The sequence below is a fragment of the Aquarana catesbeiana genome, linkage group LG05 (assembly GCF_042186555.1).
Source record: "Aquarana catesbeiana isolate 2022-GZ linkage group LG05, ASM4218655v1, whole genome shotgun sequence".
In the NCBI taxonomy this organism is placed as follows: Eukaryota; Metazoa; Chordata; class Amphibia; order Anura; family Ranidae; genus Aquarana; species Aquarana catesbeiana.
This window is the reverse complement of record NC_133328.1, coordinates 85348993-85366400: the sequence shown is the minus strand read 5'-3', so window position 1 is coordinate 85366400 and position 17408 is coordinate 85348993. Positions and strand designations below refer to the sequence as shown.

Below are 17408 nucleotides of genomic sequence, written 5' to 3'. Positions count from 1 at the left end.
AAAAATGCCTTGATCATTATTCCTGTAAAGCTCCAATATATGTATATAAATTGGCCCCAAAGAGACAATTAAGTGAGGGATTCGGGATTTGTACTGGTCATGCCTGCCAAAGTTCATTGTTATGCCCGAGGATATTTTTGCAGAGTGATATTATTTGATATTTAAAAAAAAAAATGAAAAAAAAAAATGAAGGAATTCAAGTAAGGGATAATATATATTTTCAAAAGACAAAAAAGACAAAGGTGTTGAAAAAAAAGCAATGCATATAAAGAATCTATTTCTCCTGGGACCTGTCACAGCAGGGTAATCAGATGTTTAAAGTCTTCCGTGAAAAGAGATGATGCTGATTCAGTCGCAGTCCAGTGACAAAGCCTCTACACAGGGAAGAATTTTCCAGCTTCAACATATTGCAAGTAGCTGAAAAGAACATATCTTTTTATTGCATTTAGTATACCAAATTGGGTCACATGCAAGTTCTGAAGCCCCTAGCTTCTACTATTTGGTGATGATTGATTCATTTGTTCTCACACGTCTTGTGGTGGGATATGTCTTGCAATCTTTTGGACTGCTAACAAGATGATGAAGTTCAGTAAAATGGCTCGGTAAATATCACAAATGCTTAAAGAGCATCTAAACCCAAAAACAAAAATGCATTATATTGCAGCTTGACAATCCTTAGATGTGGTGGCTACAATTTCTTTTTTTTTAGACTTTTTTCCCCATTATTTTTCAACAGTAATCCTGCAAATCTCACACTTTGGGATGCATTTATTTAAAAAATAAAATAAAAATTATGCAGCAATTTGCCCAGTGCATGTACATTTTTTTCTGTGAGAATAGGGCAAATGTGCTTGATGAAAGTTTTCTATTGATTTAAAACAGAAAATATTGCATTTGGCCCCTAGCTGATGCTAAGCACCACAAACATCTCTTATGATCCTTATCACCATCTAGTGCCCAAATTCAGTGCCAGATAAAACTCTATGGAGGTCCCTGAGAAGTCGAAACCTTGGGGCCCCCTTTGTAGTTTTCTGGAGGTTTCTCTAGTGGGATAACACTGAACTAAGTAGTGTGCACATTGGCTGTGAGATGGAGACCATCACTACTCTATATTACACATACGTAAGTTGCACCAAATATTTTTACAAACTGCTGAAAGAAGATGAGCTTTTGAGATAAACTGTAATGTAAACCCGATGTCTATGGTTTATGTACTTTAATTAGTTATTGGGTACATTACATTAATACAATATCTTCTCTATTGAATCTTTACAGCGGTATTTAACCCAAAGCCAAAAATTTAATATATTGCAGCTTACAAATCATTAGATGTGGTGACTGCATTCGTTTTTCTTTTCTTTGGCTTTTTTCCCTGTTTTCACCTGGTGGATCTAGCCAGTAACACACCTCCGGTATTAGTGAGACACTAATCTGGAGGAATGAGCACAGGGGGTACAGCAGACAGCAGCATCGTCAGTCTGGGGGGGGTAGCATTAAAAGTATTAGCAGATTTAGATACGCTAACAAATTGAAGCCAAACACCAGCTCACACTTTATAATCAGTTACAGCAATCAGTCTGTTTCCCTTTGGCCCCTTTCACACTGGGGCGGTGGGGGCGTCGGCGGTACAACAGCGCTATTTTTAGCGGTGCGGTTTTAACCCCCGCTGGCGGCCGAAAAAGGGTTAAAATCCCTCGTACAGCGCGGCTATAGCCGCGGTATTGCGGCGGTATAGCCGCGCTGTCCCATTGATTTCAATGGGCAGGAGCGGTTTAGGAGCGGTGAATACACCGCTCCTTCACCGCTCCAAAGAAGCGGTTTGCAGGACTTTTTTCACCGTCCTGCCAGCGCACCGCTTCAGTGTGAAAGCCCTCGGGCTTTCACACTGAACAAACAGCGGAGGCTGTTTAGGGGCGGTTTGCAGGCGGTATTTTTAGCGCAATACCGCCTGCAAACCGCCCCAGTGTGAAAGGGGTCTTTGAGATAAAGGTTTTGCATAAATAAATAAAGTTGATCATTTTAATCACTCCTGTCATTGTTAAGTGGTTTGTCTCATCCATGTAAACTCATACATTCTGATGGAGTGTTTGTGCTGTCAAAAACAACAGATTTGCTGGCTGGATTACCGGATGAAAATAGAAGAAAGAAAGCCTAAAAAAAGCTAAGGACGTCTGAGAATTGGTAAGCTGCAACATAATAAATACAAAGTAAACCATCATCACCCTGGGGCTTTAAATAAAGCACATGACAACAAAGTAGTAAAATAGTCAATACACGATTACAAATGTATTCATCTATATATATATATATATATATCTGACTACAGTCAAAAATGCAGTAGAAAATGTGTAATACTGGAGCTTGGTAAGTAGTGAATATACAATATCCACATAATTAAATTACAGAGGGTTCATTGATGGTGTAAGTATATATAAAATGTGAGGTCCAAGTTTGAAACACATGATTGTAAAAACTGCATCCAGAAAATCAACACATTTGGTGGAAAAACATCCACTTTCTCAGGGTACGTATCTGCAGGGGATAAAATATAGTTTGGAAATATTTTAGATATAATGTCTAATATTTTAGATAATAATATCTCCAAACTATTTTTCATTATATTTTTTTACAATCATGCATTTCAAACTTGGACCTCACTTTTTAATATATTTACACCATGAATAAACCCTCTGTAATTTAATTATGTGGATATTGTACATTCACTACTTACCAAGCTCCAGTAATACACATTTTCTACTGCAATTTGACTATTGTCAGATTTATATATATGTATTACAATGTAATTACAAATGTATTAATCCAATAAATATATATATATATGGATTAACACATTTGTAATCATGTGTATTGATCATTTTACTACTTTGTTGTCACGTGTTTCATTTAAAGTCCCAGGTTAATGAGATTTTACTTTGTATGTATAGATTTAGGGATGGAGGCACATGACCACAGATGGTGCTCCAGACCACAATAATTTAGTGTGCAATACAGTAAATGTTGGCTTTTAGGTTTAATGCTGCTTTAATATAATGTTTTTGTTTCTTTGAGTTGATCCATTTTTTCTATCTTTTAAAAAAAATTTAATAAAATTTGATTCGAATTTACTTTCAAGATCAAATAAATATTATTTTGATCAGTTGTAGCAGGGCCCTAAAACGGTGTGGGCCCCCTAAGCTGGTGTCTACTCTGCCTATTTGGTATTCTGGCACTGGCCAAATTGGGTAGTTTTCATTTTAAATTAATAATAAACATTAGTCCAGCACAGGATTGTCCATTAACATTTTTTGTCCCATTAGCACAGAATGAATGTAAATGCACTGTCACTGGGCAAATTGCTATGCACATTTTTTTTTTATAAATACACCCCATTGTGTCCCTGTGTGGCTACACTCCCTCATCCAGTGTATCTATGGAGAAATAGTTGTCAACCAGGCTGGACTTTAAACATGTCTGTCTTTGTTTTTCCTTATTAGATTGAAGATAGGGGGCTCACTAGTTTACAGAAGGAATACAGCATGGCTTTTGTTTTCTCTTAAAGCGTAACTCCACTTTTGTTGAGAAAAAAAACATTCCCCTCTACGTGATATATGTACATTGAAAGGATTTTAACAAACTTTGTTGGAGATTCCTACCTTTTGTTATTCTGAAGAAATCCCTTGTGTGTTTCTCTGTGCCCATGTGGAAAAGTGAATCTAATGGGAGTGGTTTTGTGATTATCAATCAGCTGTGCACATGCAGGACACTAATGAGGAAAGCTGCTGGGCCTGCATCCCTTTAGACGTGTTCCTATTGGGAGTATCTCACTCATACATTTTTGTTGCCTGAAATCTGACTTATATCTTAGTGTAGGCTTCTGGGAAAATTGGTGAGGTGCTACCTGGAGGTGTACAGAACACCTCCAGGTAGCCATATTGCATTGCATTTTCAGAAAATTACAGTGGTTGCAGATTGAAATGGAAAGGTAATTTTTAATAACATTCAATTATAATATGACTTGTGTCACAATTGTATATGCTATATTATTTTTTCTTTATTTGTCAATTTTTTCCCCATAAACTGCTGAGCTCTGATGAAGAAGGGACGTGCCCTTCGAAACGCGTTAGCTAGTAGTGAAGCCTGTATGTTCCTCTAAGACCTTTGGAAGGCTTCGCTCATCATTACAACCACTTGCTGCTTGTTGTTGCTCGAGTTTTATGGTACCTGATTTTACAACTGCTTGTGAGTAATTTCTTTTATCATTTTATTCAATAAATGTTTTACAAAAGATAATGCACATGGCCGGTGCGCCCCTCTCTCTTTTTATTTCTTCAATGTCACTGGCACTCTGAGGCATCCATTTCAATCACGCGAGAATTCTGGCACTTCCTGATTCACAGGCAGTGTAAACATCGGGCCTTATCAGCAAGATGAGAAGTACAGTGCATGCATGAGAGCTGACACGGTGCAGGTTGCAGCCGGGAGACAGATAGAGGAAGTAAGGAAAATTTACATAAAAACTAACATGAATAGTAAAATTGACATGGTGGTGTGCTTTGTAATGTTTGCAAATATTGACTCAATAATGAATGTGAATTCTGTTTGCTAAGTTTACTTCCACTTTTATTCTTAATGGCACCCCAAGTGCAGGTAGCAGATGTGTGTTTTGTCACATCGTACAGGTCTGAATGTGGCATAAATCTTCTTAATGCTTTGTGGGCTTGACAAAAGGTATTAAAGTATAACTAAAGGCAAAACTTTTTTTTTTTTTTGGTTTTGGATAGAGTGGAGAGGGATTAGAATGCTTGTCAGTATTTACTGCTGTCTGTTTCCCCATTAGAGCCCTTTCACACTGACAGCGCGGCTGCGTTAGTGGTAAAGTGCCGCTAGTTTTAGCGGAGATTTATCGTCATTTTAGCGGCGCTATTCGGTCGTTAGCGGGGCGCTTTAAACCCCTGCTAGCGGCCGAAGAAAGGGTTAAATGCGCCCGAGAAATGCCGCTGCCGAAGCGATTTGCAGGCGCTTCTGCAGCGGTGTCCATTCATTTCAATGGGCAGGGGTGGTGGAGGAGCGATGTATACACCGCTCCTCCAACGCCTTAAAGATGCTGCTTGCAGGAATTTTTTTAACATCCTGTCAGCGCACCGCCCCAGTGTGAAAGCACTTGGGCTTTCACACTGGGGAGCATTGAGAGATGTTTTTCAGGTGCTTTACAGGCGCAATTTTTAGCCCTTTAGCGCCTGAAAAATGCCCCAATGTGAAAGGGATCTTAAGGAGATTCACCCTCTCTATTTGCCATTATTATTGAAAGTTAAAGTAAAAGAAAATCCCAAATTTTGGGTTGTCCCCAGAAAAGTAATTGCCCCCAGAAATCTTCCAATGGGTACACCAGTTCTGATGACCTGGGGGTCCCTGCGAAATTGCTTTAATTTGCCGGGATTTCATCTCACTTCCTGTTTAGCTATGGGACAGGATGTGAAGGTAAATTTTCAAAATGGGACACAGATGGTGAAATTCTGACTGGAGTTATAACCTGCCCTTGCTCTATTCAAAATGAAAAAAAAAAGTTTTGCCTATAGTTTTACTTTACAAAAAGTCTCCTAGGAACCACTCTATCTTTTGTCAGTAAAAGATGATACAAATACAGGTGAATTTTGGCATTACAGCTTTAGTTCCTATAAAACCTGAGATCAGCTGGAGGAGAAAATGCCTCTGTGTTACAAAACAGAAGTGTCTCCAGCATGTAGGAGAATCTCGTTTATAGGATAAACTATTCACTCAGGCATGTGAAGACTCAGAGCCTGAATTACCATTAGACACAAATATAGGCAGCAGAGACAGGCGATTTTACCTTTATAGTTATGGGTTAAACATTTTTTCCCAATATCTGTAGGACTACAGTCATCTAATTTACGTCTTTCGAAACTCTATACAAATATTCTAAGACATATAAAACAAAAAAATGTTCTGTGTAAAACAAGGGTGATGCTTTGGTGTCCCAAGATGTTTAACAAGTGCCTACAGCATGTGTCAAACCCAAGGACCATGGGCCGAACTTGGTCACTTCATGTGGCCCTCGCACCCTTCCTGCAGCTGCGGCACCCCCCTCGTCTCCACCCCCAGCAGTCAGTAGCAGAGAGGAAAACAGAACTCCTCCGTCACATCTTGCGCTTCTCTGTGCAGCCATGGACAGGCTCGCGTCTGCCTCCCCACCCCTTTCTCTCTCAAGTCAGCACCAGAGAGGAGGACAGAACTCGTCCTACAGATCTTGTGCCTCTCTGTGCATCTGCAGCACCCCCTCATCCCCACCTCCCCTGATCTCAGCAATCAGCAGACTCTGGCAGCTGACTCAAGTCTCCCTCTGGTCCTCCACCAGACCCTGTACTTTCTGCATCCCAGCTCCGCCACCAGATTCTTCATGCAGCTGCATATGGTAGGGGGGTGCGCTGTGATGTAAGGAAGGGTGGGGGGTTTCTGACTTCTGATTGTGGGGGGCTCTTGACATCTTACAGATACAACTGGCACTTTGAGCGCAACCATAATGCTGATGCGGCTCATGATGAAATTGTTCTTGACACCCCTGGTCTACAGGTTCCAGAGATGGAAATCCAGCCCTGGGGAGATTGTCTGTTTATAAAAAGGTAGGCACTTAAGTCAGCTAACAAGTTGGTGCTTTGACTCTCCCCCCTTACTTGCTGATGGACAACTTTACTGACCAGCAGTAAGGGGAAAAGTTTTTTGTATAATGAAACACCCCTTGTTTGAAGGCATTCTTTAATCATACCAAAGGTATTTGAATGCACCTATGGCTGCATGTATTAACATTAAGTTGCCAGCATGATGGGCCATGTAGTGAATATAGATTATATTATTAGTGCTCACACAAGTGCACAGAGAAAGTTGGAGACTGTCAGCTACAAAATTGATTTGTGTTTCTGGACTTTTTAAAAAAAGAATTATCGCTATATTTTTTAACATATTTATAAGTTCCCAATAGAACCAAGTACTTGTAGTACATTGTTCATTGCCTTAGGTGCCCTTTAACATTAGCTACGATGTCTGATAGGGTACCCCCCACCTTGGCACAGGGCCACCCAACACCGCAGCTAGCAAGGCAATGGCTACTTTGCTTTGTAAAGCCTGTCTCTGGCTGCCAGCACTTGATACCAGCGCTTGTTTCTGCTGCTCGCTAGCAAAGCAGCCATCACCTTGCTAGCCATGGTGTAAAGCAGCCCTGCACCAAGGGAGGGGGCACCCTGTCCAACATCAGTTGGTCAAAATATTTTCACTTTCATCAGGAACCCCCTACTTTTGCTGTACATTTTGCTTTATTCATAACCTGTAGTTTTATAACGTTACATGCTGTTCAAGTCTCTACCTTATCTATCCATCTAGATGTCCTCCTAAAGTTATACCTCCATGTACAGCAATGATACAGAGATAATAAAACACCCAGAAAATCCAAACATTACATTGAGTTCTGCAATTACACAAGTGACATGATTCCATTTCGTATATGGAACTATGTGAGACTTGGGGCTCTTCACCAGTAAAGTAAGTAAATCTAGTACTGCGAAAACTTGTAGGTTTCACATGACAGAACTTTATGAACCACCAGCACAGTCAAATAAAATCAATAGCCGGAGGATAAAAATGAACATGAAAGGAAAATAAAATGTAGACCAAAGTGTATGATCGAAAAAGCTATTTTACTGGAAGTCATGGCGCAAGGATGAGATTAAATTCGAATAGAAGAGAAGAGCCAGTTGAGTTCACAGAAATGGTCAGCTGAAAAAAAAATAAAGAAATTCTCCGCGGCCAGATGGTCTATTTGTAGTAGACAAAGATATAAAAGATCAATTTAAAGCAACACGCAAAAGAAAAAATATATAACGCAACTGCTAATGTAATCCAAGAAAACATACAACTGTGCTAAAGTCAAAAATTCCCCAAGTTTTATTTTAAGTTAATGTGAGCTTGACCCCTGATTACATTTGCATAGAGAAACTGCATTGTTGGGTCACATGATTCAAAGGTGTCCCCTACCTGTTGAACAGAAGGCAGCATTCTGGGCTGCAGGCCGTGTCAAAGAACCATCCCTGTACTTTTGGCAGGCTTTCTAAAGCACCTAAATGCCAGAGCAGGAGGGATCCAGGAGCTGCAGCACGAAATGGAGCATGCATTGGGTACCAGGCCTCCCCCCAAAAATCGGCATTCCTCCATGAACTCCTTCTATTAGGTTAATTCTTTAGGAAGGTTTTCTAACAATATTGGAGAGTGGCAACCTATGATACATACATACATCACAGATCAGAATCATAAACAAGCTGTTGATGAATGTTAACCCATTCATGTCAGCTAAAACTATAGCTTATACAGTGATCGTCACTATATAAGCAATAACAGTGTACAAATTAAAAAAAATAAAAAATCTCTGATGGTAAAGAAAAAAATTTCAAAAATTGAATAAATAATTATTTACTTTTTTTTTACATACTGTCAGAAGTCAGTATTCCTGATTACTGTCTACACCATATGACTGGTGAAGTTATATGTTGATGCCGTTGTACTGCACTGGTAATATGTAGAAAAAAAACATTGTGAAAAAAACAAATTTTATTTAATTTCTTCATTCCTCATTCTTCAAAAATTTTGACAAAAAATTACAACTTAAAAAAACTCACTAAACACATCAAACTGTCTACTTTCCAAAAATGGATCATTTGTGGTATATTTATACAATCTCAAAAAATGAGATAGGCTGTCAGTACTTGAGGACTGATCAATTTTCAAATATATATACCAAAGTTTGTAGACGCTATAACTTTCACACAAACCAATTAATATACACTATATATATTAATTTTCTGTCTTGTTCATTTATATGGCAAAAAATAATAAAACCCAGTGGTGATCAAATATTTGTTTAAAAAAATATATATAATTGTCATTTGCATACAGTGTTGCATGACCACTTAAAGTAGCACAGTGCTGAACAGCAAAAATGGCCTGGTCATGAAGGGGGAGAAACCTTTCAGAGGTCAAGTGGTTAAGATAAGCGCAAACTAAATTTTAGCTCTCTGTGTATATTTGGTTTTCTTTATTTTTTTTTTGATCCTTTTAGGTTTAAAGCTTTTAATAGATGGTGCAATTTTCTTTCCTGCAACCACAGGCTGCCATCCCGGCTAGGAGAACATAGTGATTATTGCTAGTGGCTATGGCCGCTGGCAATAATTGCATTAAAAATCCCACAAGCTGGTTGCACCTATGTTGATTGATCAGCTTGGGTACAATCAGCCTCCCCACATATGGTTTGAATCTCGGCTGGTGCCTACTATACTTAAGAAGAGCTTAAGTAAGAGCTTCACTTTTAGCACAGTAATTAAGTATTTTTGAATACAAGGACAGCAGACTATGTATAAAGTATGTAGGCTAAACATACTCATTATGCTCATTCACTATGCAATTTTCTTGTTCAGTTTCTTTTAAATATACCTTCAACTATGTAGTGCAAGGGCCCGTCTGATTGCAAACAAATTGAAAGTGTTTTGGTTTGACCTCATATTATATGGTTTTGTTAAATCTAAAGGAAAATTGTACAAGGGAATTGTATAATGTATGATCAGACTTAAACTTTATTTAACCATGCTCCTTTAGGCCACACCCAAGATGCAGTGCAATTTAGCCAAGACCATTTTCACCACAGCTTGCTGGGCATCATATGGCTTTTTTATCCCAAAGTGTCCCTCTTTTTTAAGTTCAAAAGTTGGGAAGTATGCTTGTGGACTTCCTACAGGTGGTCTTTTCCCCATTACTGACTTTTAATGCCTTGTTCTATAATGCGCTTCCTATTAGAGCTGCCTCCCTGATGACTTGTGATTTGATGACTGCTGGGGGAGAATTAGGAGGGGAGCCGGAGACATGCAGCAAGCACAGATCCACAGAATAAATGAGGCATAAGCAGGAAGAACCTTGTACTGCAGTATCCTTTCCATCAAGTAGAACAGTGAGCAACCCAGTAGTGACATCACCAAATCCTACTTTAAATTTCATGAGACTAATGCCTCATACACATGATCGGACTTTCCGACAACAAAACCGTGGAATTTTGTCCGAAGGGTGTTGGCTCAAACTTGTCTTGCATACACACGGTCACACAAATGTTGGCCAACAATTATGAATATACTATGTGGTTTTTCAGCTCTTTAGCACCACCCTTTGGGCTCCTTCTGCTAATTTCGTGTTAGTAGAAGTTTGGTGAGTGTTGATTTGCGCTTTTCTTTTCACGTTTTTCATTTAGCGCTTTTCAGTTTGCGCTTTTCATTTAGTTTCTGAACAACCGTTTGTCAACCAGACATGTTGAGGAATCAGGGGAGATAACGTGTTATTTATTATTGGCCTTGGAGTTATTGCTTTGACATTTTTTTTGGTTGAATAATGATTTGATTTGGTATATTTTCTATATTTTGAATGCATAGAATGCACTTTTTGGTTAAGTTCTATTGGCAGATAGCATGTCTATTTTTTTTTTAATGCACAATAAAAAAAAGTGTGTAGAATAATACTTGGCTATGTGTTTTACTTCAAATGACAGTTTAGGAGTAGGCAGTTACATTTTAAAAAATACAATGTAAAATTGACAAGGGACACCGACATAGTTGTATCTTTGATCTTATAAACTACGGGATAATGGTGTTGTGGTAATTTGCCCAAATAAAAAAATAAAAAACATAATAATATTATTCTTGATATCACTAGAAAAAAAAAAAGCATTTGAAAATTTGTTTGCAATAACTCCATCAGTATCACCAGCAAAGCAGCTTCATTATTATCCCATTAAAGAACAAGAGAATTGTGCGCTGCATTTGGAGATTTCATAATTTGCCACGTCACAAATGTTAATAATCCATTACGAACGCTAGTTTACAAGACCGACCGCTTCTACGTCCTAACATGCGTGTTTGTACTTTGGACTTATACACACAATCGGAAAGTCTGACAACAAACATTTGTTGGCGGAAAATTTGAGAACATGCTAGCCAACATTTGTTGGCGGAAAGTCCGACAACAAAAGTCCGACGGAGCATACACACGGTCGGACTTACCGCCAACAAGCTCACATCCAACATTTCCCGTCAGAAAATCCGATCAGGTGTACGTGGCATAACAGTCAGCGGAAATAGTCCATTAGATGCACTGCAGCTATACAGATAGGGGGCTCAAAGCACCAAAGTGCCTAGGCACAGGTAGTGTGTTGCTATTTTTCAGTAGGAATTTAGGAAAAAATGAAAATTTTCAGGGCACTGCTAAAGTACAATTAAACATTTTAGATGTTCATAATAGGATAGCAAATGTTCACTTTTTAAAATCAGGTTCACTTTAAGGCTTATCAGTTTTATACTGGGGTGAAGTTTTAAGCATACAATAAAGCTGTACAAAATAAAAGTCACAAAGAAAATCTGAGGCACGATGATCTATGACCTAAATGAATTCAAAGTCTTTTATCGAGGATGGATCCGTGAAACTTTACTGAGCAACCACCGTGCTGAACGCACTTTAACAGACAGAAGTTTATACTAAAATAACGATTGGCTGACACACAGTGCTGAGATCCTGCTTGGAGATAGAGGCCTAGAATGCATCATAAGACAGGCTTTTAATTTCATGGACTCTTTGTCACCAATTAAACTTGGTTACACCTAAACTATCTGATTATATTTCTTATCTCTCTACTTCACATGTTTTCATACTCAAGTGAGTATCTAAAGTGAAGTGTGTCCGTAACAGGAAAAAAACACTATATTTTTAAAATTAAATGAGATTTGAAGAAAAAAGTTTATACGTTAGGGTTCAGAGTGCCCTTGTTAAACTATTTTAGCTTGATATAGAAAAGAATGATAGAAAAAAAGACAGAACAATATGTACAATTTTCTGCCTGATTTTCTATTTGTAATAAATATCTCATCGAAACATTAACAAAGGTTGCAAAAACATTTAAACATATGATGAATAAGTGCAATAAATGATAGAGAAAACAAGTCAGTTTTTGGCAGCCTTTGCAGAAAGATTTGTAACAAATTCTTTAGCTGATTAAAGGGGTTATCTAACAAATTCTTTTCCATGTGCATCTGATCTTTGTCCAGTAACTTGAAGGTGCCCCTTCCACATTTTTTTTAATATCAACTCATGCATATGTATTTCTGTTATATGCAAACAAATAAAGCTGCAATAGACATATCAACTGCAAACATAGCTGTGAACTATAACATTTGCAATCTTCGGCTTAGTAAAAGGGCAGAGATGCAGGAGCAAGAATTCTTCCTGGTCATTGCATCACATAATCAGATGTACCTATAAAATATTTGTTCAATTTGAAAAAAATGTAAAGCCCCATTTACCTGTGGCACCTTCCACAACCCCTAATAAATAATGATGGGTCTGCCATACCACTGTTGCTTGAAGTCCTTTGATGAGTGAATCCCAACCATAAACAAAATAGAAGGATCCCCATACAGATCCATGGTATTTTAGAGCAGTGGTCATCAGTCATCAACCCTGTCCTCAGGGCCCACTAACAGGCCAGGTTTGCAAGATAACTGAAATACATTACAGGTGATATCATTTTCTGCTGAGTGATTGCAGTATTCTAGTCTGCATCTCCCCAAGGTAATACATAAAACCTGGCCTGTTAGTGGGCCCTGAGGACAGGGTTGATGACCACTGTTTTAGAGCATTTGCAGTACCAGATTTCAATAGCAGGTGTTACTGCAAATGATTACAGATATTTCTCTTGAGAAAACAGGGAAGTGAAAGGGTTGACTTTATGGGGGAATTTTGACCAAATTTGATTTCCATTTTTTCCACCTATGGAGAGGAGCTACAAACCTCATACAACACTATGTGCAGACAATCAGCTTATTCAACTCACAGTAATCCATCCCAACTTATCAATAATCTTTCATTTATCTGACTGCTGTAAACTTCAAGAGGAACTCGGAAAGATGTGCCAAAAACAGGGACGGGAAGAGGGCAAAAAAAAAATAGTATCAGTATTACCTGTGTTCTACCCACAACTGATGTTTCCACCATTACTGAAGTCTTGTGTTGAACTGTGTCTCCATGCGGAGGCAGCCATCTTGGAAGAGGCAGGGTTTTTCTTCCTCAGGTCAAAGCCTCCAGCAAGGAGAACAGTGTGCAGCACAATCTCACTCAAAATCTCTGAAGGCTAGCAGTCAAAAGCAGCAGTACCTTAGCTCTTACACTAAAAATATACATGAAGCTATAGGCACAGGAGTGCCTAGGCACTTTCACATGCTAATAAATATCTTGTTCTTTTTCAGAAGGAATTCAAGACAAAGGGTACATTTATCAGGGTACTGTTTTGGCACAATTAACATTTCTAAATATTCATATCACATTGCTAATCTTTATTTTTTCAGTTCAAAAGCACTTTAAAGCAGACCAATACTCCAAAGCTTTTTCATCAGTATTACTGCAATAGGTAAATAAAATAACGCTTTTTCTGTAGAAATGTCTACTATGGCTTCCCTTCCGTGCTGCTTAGTGCTTCTAAAGGGGAGTTAAAGTGGAACTAAACTCTCTCAATGAGCATTAACTATTATTACTCCTTATGCTTCTAGCGCTAGTAAATAGATAGGAAGGTGTATTATATTTACTTACCCTAAACTGTTTTCAATTTCTTAAGCTGCTTCCTGGTTTCTGGTCTAGGCAAAAATGATGTCACACACCCCAAGACTCTTTATGGACATTTTGTGTCTTTCATCTGGAGGATGCAAGGAGGGGCTTTCTCAGTTAAGCACACCCTCCTGCCTGCTTGACTAAGCTACGGGTGAATGGATTCCAGGAAGTAAATACTACAAGAATCATTTTCCCTTACTAAAGATGGCCAAGGCTAGAAATGCTAGGGTTTTTTTTTTTCATAGTGATGCCTCAACAAATTAAAGTATGGAGACATGGATGGATGAGTGAGTTTGCTTTAAATAATAAAAAATTATTAAATAGCATTTTAAGTTTGTGGTGCTCAGATACAGTTAAGTCCACTTTAATATTGGCTTATCTTGCATTTCAGCAGAGATCATGTGACCAAAGACCTTAGCTGGTGACCAGCAGCGGAAGAAGTCTGAAACATGATCTGCTCCAGGAATAGTAACTAGTTGAAATTTTTTGTACTGTTTAGCTTTGAGCATTTTGAAACCCATTTTGCACCATAGGTAACTTCTGCCGTTGTATTTTTTTATTGTATGCTCAGTTTAATTTTCAAAGGCTTACATTCATTTTGGTTGACTGGATGAGTTACTGAACCTAGCACTTTATCATTGTTTCGCCTTATTGAAAAAGCTCATAGACATTCATGAAAAACAATATTTTTACCTAATACCTAAAACAAAAATGGCCTTAAGTGTTACTTTCGCCTAATACTATTAGAAATAATTAATTAATGTGTGTAATTTTTCTTTTAAAAATTGCAGCAATGTGCTTTAGAGAGATTCAGATGTACATTAGACAATACCATGGTGTGAAAAATGTTAAATATTACATTCGCTTTTCTCACTCATGTCAGAAAGGAACAGATATATGCGAAGCTGAAGAGAACAGAGTGACAAAGTCTAGATGTCAAAGATGAGAATTCTCTGTGTAATTCTAGCACAAAATTGACTTGACACTCAGACAGTTTCATTTGCATCCATGGAATATAGCTCTAGACCTGCGGCATCACTTACAAATCAGTGTTACATTATAGTCAAAAAAGATGTAACTGCTGTATTTTCTGCATATTATGTAGCTCACACTTGCTAGAAAACAGAATAGTTTGAGTGTCAATTAAAGAAAAGGAATAGCAGTAATCACTCAATATCCTGGTTTACTGTCATTATTAAAAATGCATGTGCGTGTGTGTGCGCGCACGCGCACATGTGAAAGCTGAACTTCAGGAAGATACAGATGTGTTATTTTAAATAAAGGCACCATAACTACCTGAATTTAAGCTGGTATCAACTTTTTGCAATCAACTTTGCAGCACAGGTCAGGGTGGTTGAGGGGGGAAGTAACACAAGAAGCCATTTACCTGTACCGGAAACACCTGTACTGCTGTGCTCATGTACTAAGAAGAAACATGCTAATAGGAGGAGAGAGCAGAGTGACCGAGAGAAAAGCTCAGCAGTGTTCGGCATTTTCTTGTCCAGTCCAGTCACAAGCTAGGGTAAGGACAAGACTGGTAAGTAACACAGCCGTTGCTTCCAATCTGACATCCATGTGGGTGCATGTCCCGAAATGCAAACAGTGTGAGTTTGGGGGACAAGCACCCGAATCCACGCGGGTGTTCCACCGGAAGCAGAGCAGCTTCCCAAATAATATGAATGGGGCAGCCTGCATGGGGATGTACACAACACCTGTGGGCAAACATGGAAATTTGCAAGGGTGTACACTTTGGTATGCCGTGTGAACAAGGCCTAACTGGTATACAAATCAAAGTCCTTAGATGTAGTGTTGCATTAGTTGTAATTTTTAGACTAAGAATATTTTCAGAAAGTACAGAAATACCTGCTAATGGTATTGAGGGGTCCCTTACCTGCTCTTTTTCAGTCCCTCACCAGCACTGTCCACACCTCCTCTCCTGCATCTGCCCCCATAGCAAGCCATGTGCTATAGGGGCACATGTATAAGCTCTCTCCCAAACCAAGCTGCGTACATCCATAGACACACAGCACGTTCGGCCCTGCCCCCACTTCTTCCTCACAGGATTTGACTGACAGCAGCAGGATCCAATGGCAGGGAATCTATTTTAGCTTTAGAACCATTTTAACTCCCCTTCAAGCCACCCCCCCCCCCATGTAATAGACATGAAGTAGGGAAGACCTGTTTTTAGGCCATTTTTGGAAGCAACCTGGGGTGGTAACCATGGATCCCACCATTGTGTCATACTTATGGGCGCCAAGTTGAAATAAAGAAAAAAAGCTTTAAAAAGGGAAACTAAAGAAGCCACTACATGTAAAGACTGGTAAGCTGCAACATATTACATTTTCTTTTGTTTTTCAGTTTGTATACACTTTAACATAGGGTTACCAGATTTTCAAAATTAAACCTGGGGACACCCTACTGACCACACCCACTTTTAGTTTAATAGATTATTATTAGGTTTAAGAGATAAACATAACATGCAAATTATAGAAAAATGTTACACTTGTTTCTAGGGTTGTCCCGATACCGATACTAGTATCGGTATCGGCACCGATACCGAGCATTTGCCCAAGTACTTGTACTCGGGCAAATGCTCCCGATGCTTCCCCCGATACCTGAACTGTCAGCTGTGATCGGCGCGTGGGGGAGTTACAAGATTCTCCCCCAGCGGCTTTCACCAGCTTTAGTGACAGACAGCGGTGATCGCGCACAGCTGACTGTCACTGCATCCTCCTCCATGCCCCCTCCTTTCCTCTGTCCCTCTCAGCTGTCCCCTCCGTTCTGCTCTTATCTGTCCCCTTCGTTCTCCCCCTCAGTTCCTCCGTCCTCCCCCTCCTCCTTCCTTTGTGTATGGATAGAGTCAGCTGACTCTGTCCATTCACATAACTGAAACATTGTAATCTCCTGTGATTACGATGTGTCAGTTTATGAATGGAGAGGAGCTGCTGTCTTCTCTCCATTCATTGTCAGTGCAGCTGAGGCTGCAGAGAAAGGGACTGGGGAATCTCTATCCTCTGTCTCTTTCTCTGTCTCAAGGGGGAGATATCAGAGGTCTGTTAAGACCCCTGATATCTCACCAAAGCCCCCCAAAAGGGCTGATTAAAAAAAAAAAAAAAAACAATAAAGAGTAAAAGAAATATTATTGTAAAAAATAAAAATTGTAAAAAAAAAAAAATAACACACACATACAACGTTCACCCCCCCCCCCCAAAAAAAGCAAGCACTGTTAAAAAAAAAAAAAAAAAAATGAAAAAAAAAACACTGTCACGTGACATTAAAAAAAAAGTATCGGTAATCGGTATCGGCGAGTACTTGCAAAAAAGTATCGGTACTTGTACTCGGTCCTAAAAAAGTGGTATCGGGACAACCCTACTTGTTTCCATCCAATAAAGAAAGAGAAAGTTGAACATAGTGTCATCTATAATTGCAATAAAAGCACCATAAACGCATAATAAGAAAGGTGAAGCACAGAGTGCTACTTCATATCATATCTACATCCTAGGGATAGCCTACTCCCAGTCCCTGAGCAATTGCACAGGTTATTGCATTGAGATAACATGTTGCCTAGGATATACATTATCTAGGTTACAGGTCAGTACGACTGTCTCTCTAATGGGGAACTATGTGTGGGGAACAAAATGGGTATACTGTATATTCTTATGATAAGATTGTTACCATAAAGCCCACCTATTGTGAAACATAGCAATCCTTGT

At 39.0% G+C, this 17408-nt stretch overlaps 1 protein-coding gene across 2 annotated transcripts in view; it reads right to left on the bottom strand.

Annotated features, from left to right (window-relative positions):
* The window catches only part of PTPRN2 (protein tyrosine phosphatase receptor type N2), a 1455485-nt gene that overhangs the window by 560692 nt on the left and 877385 nt on the right, over positions 1-17408 (bottom strand). The window lies entirely within an intron of this gene.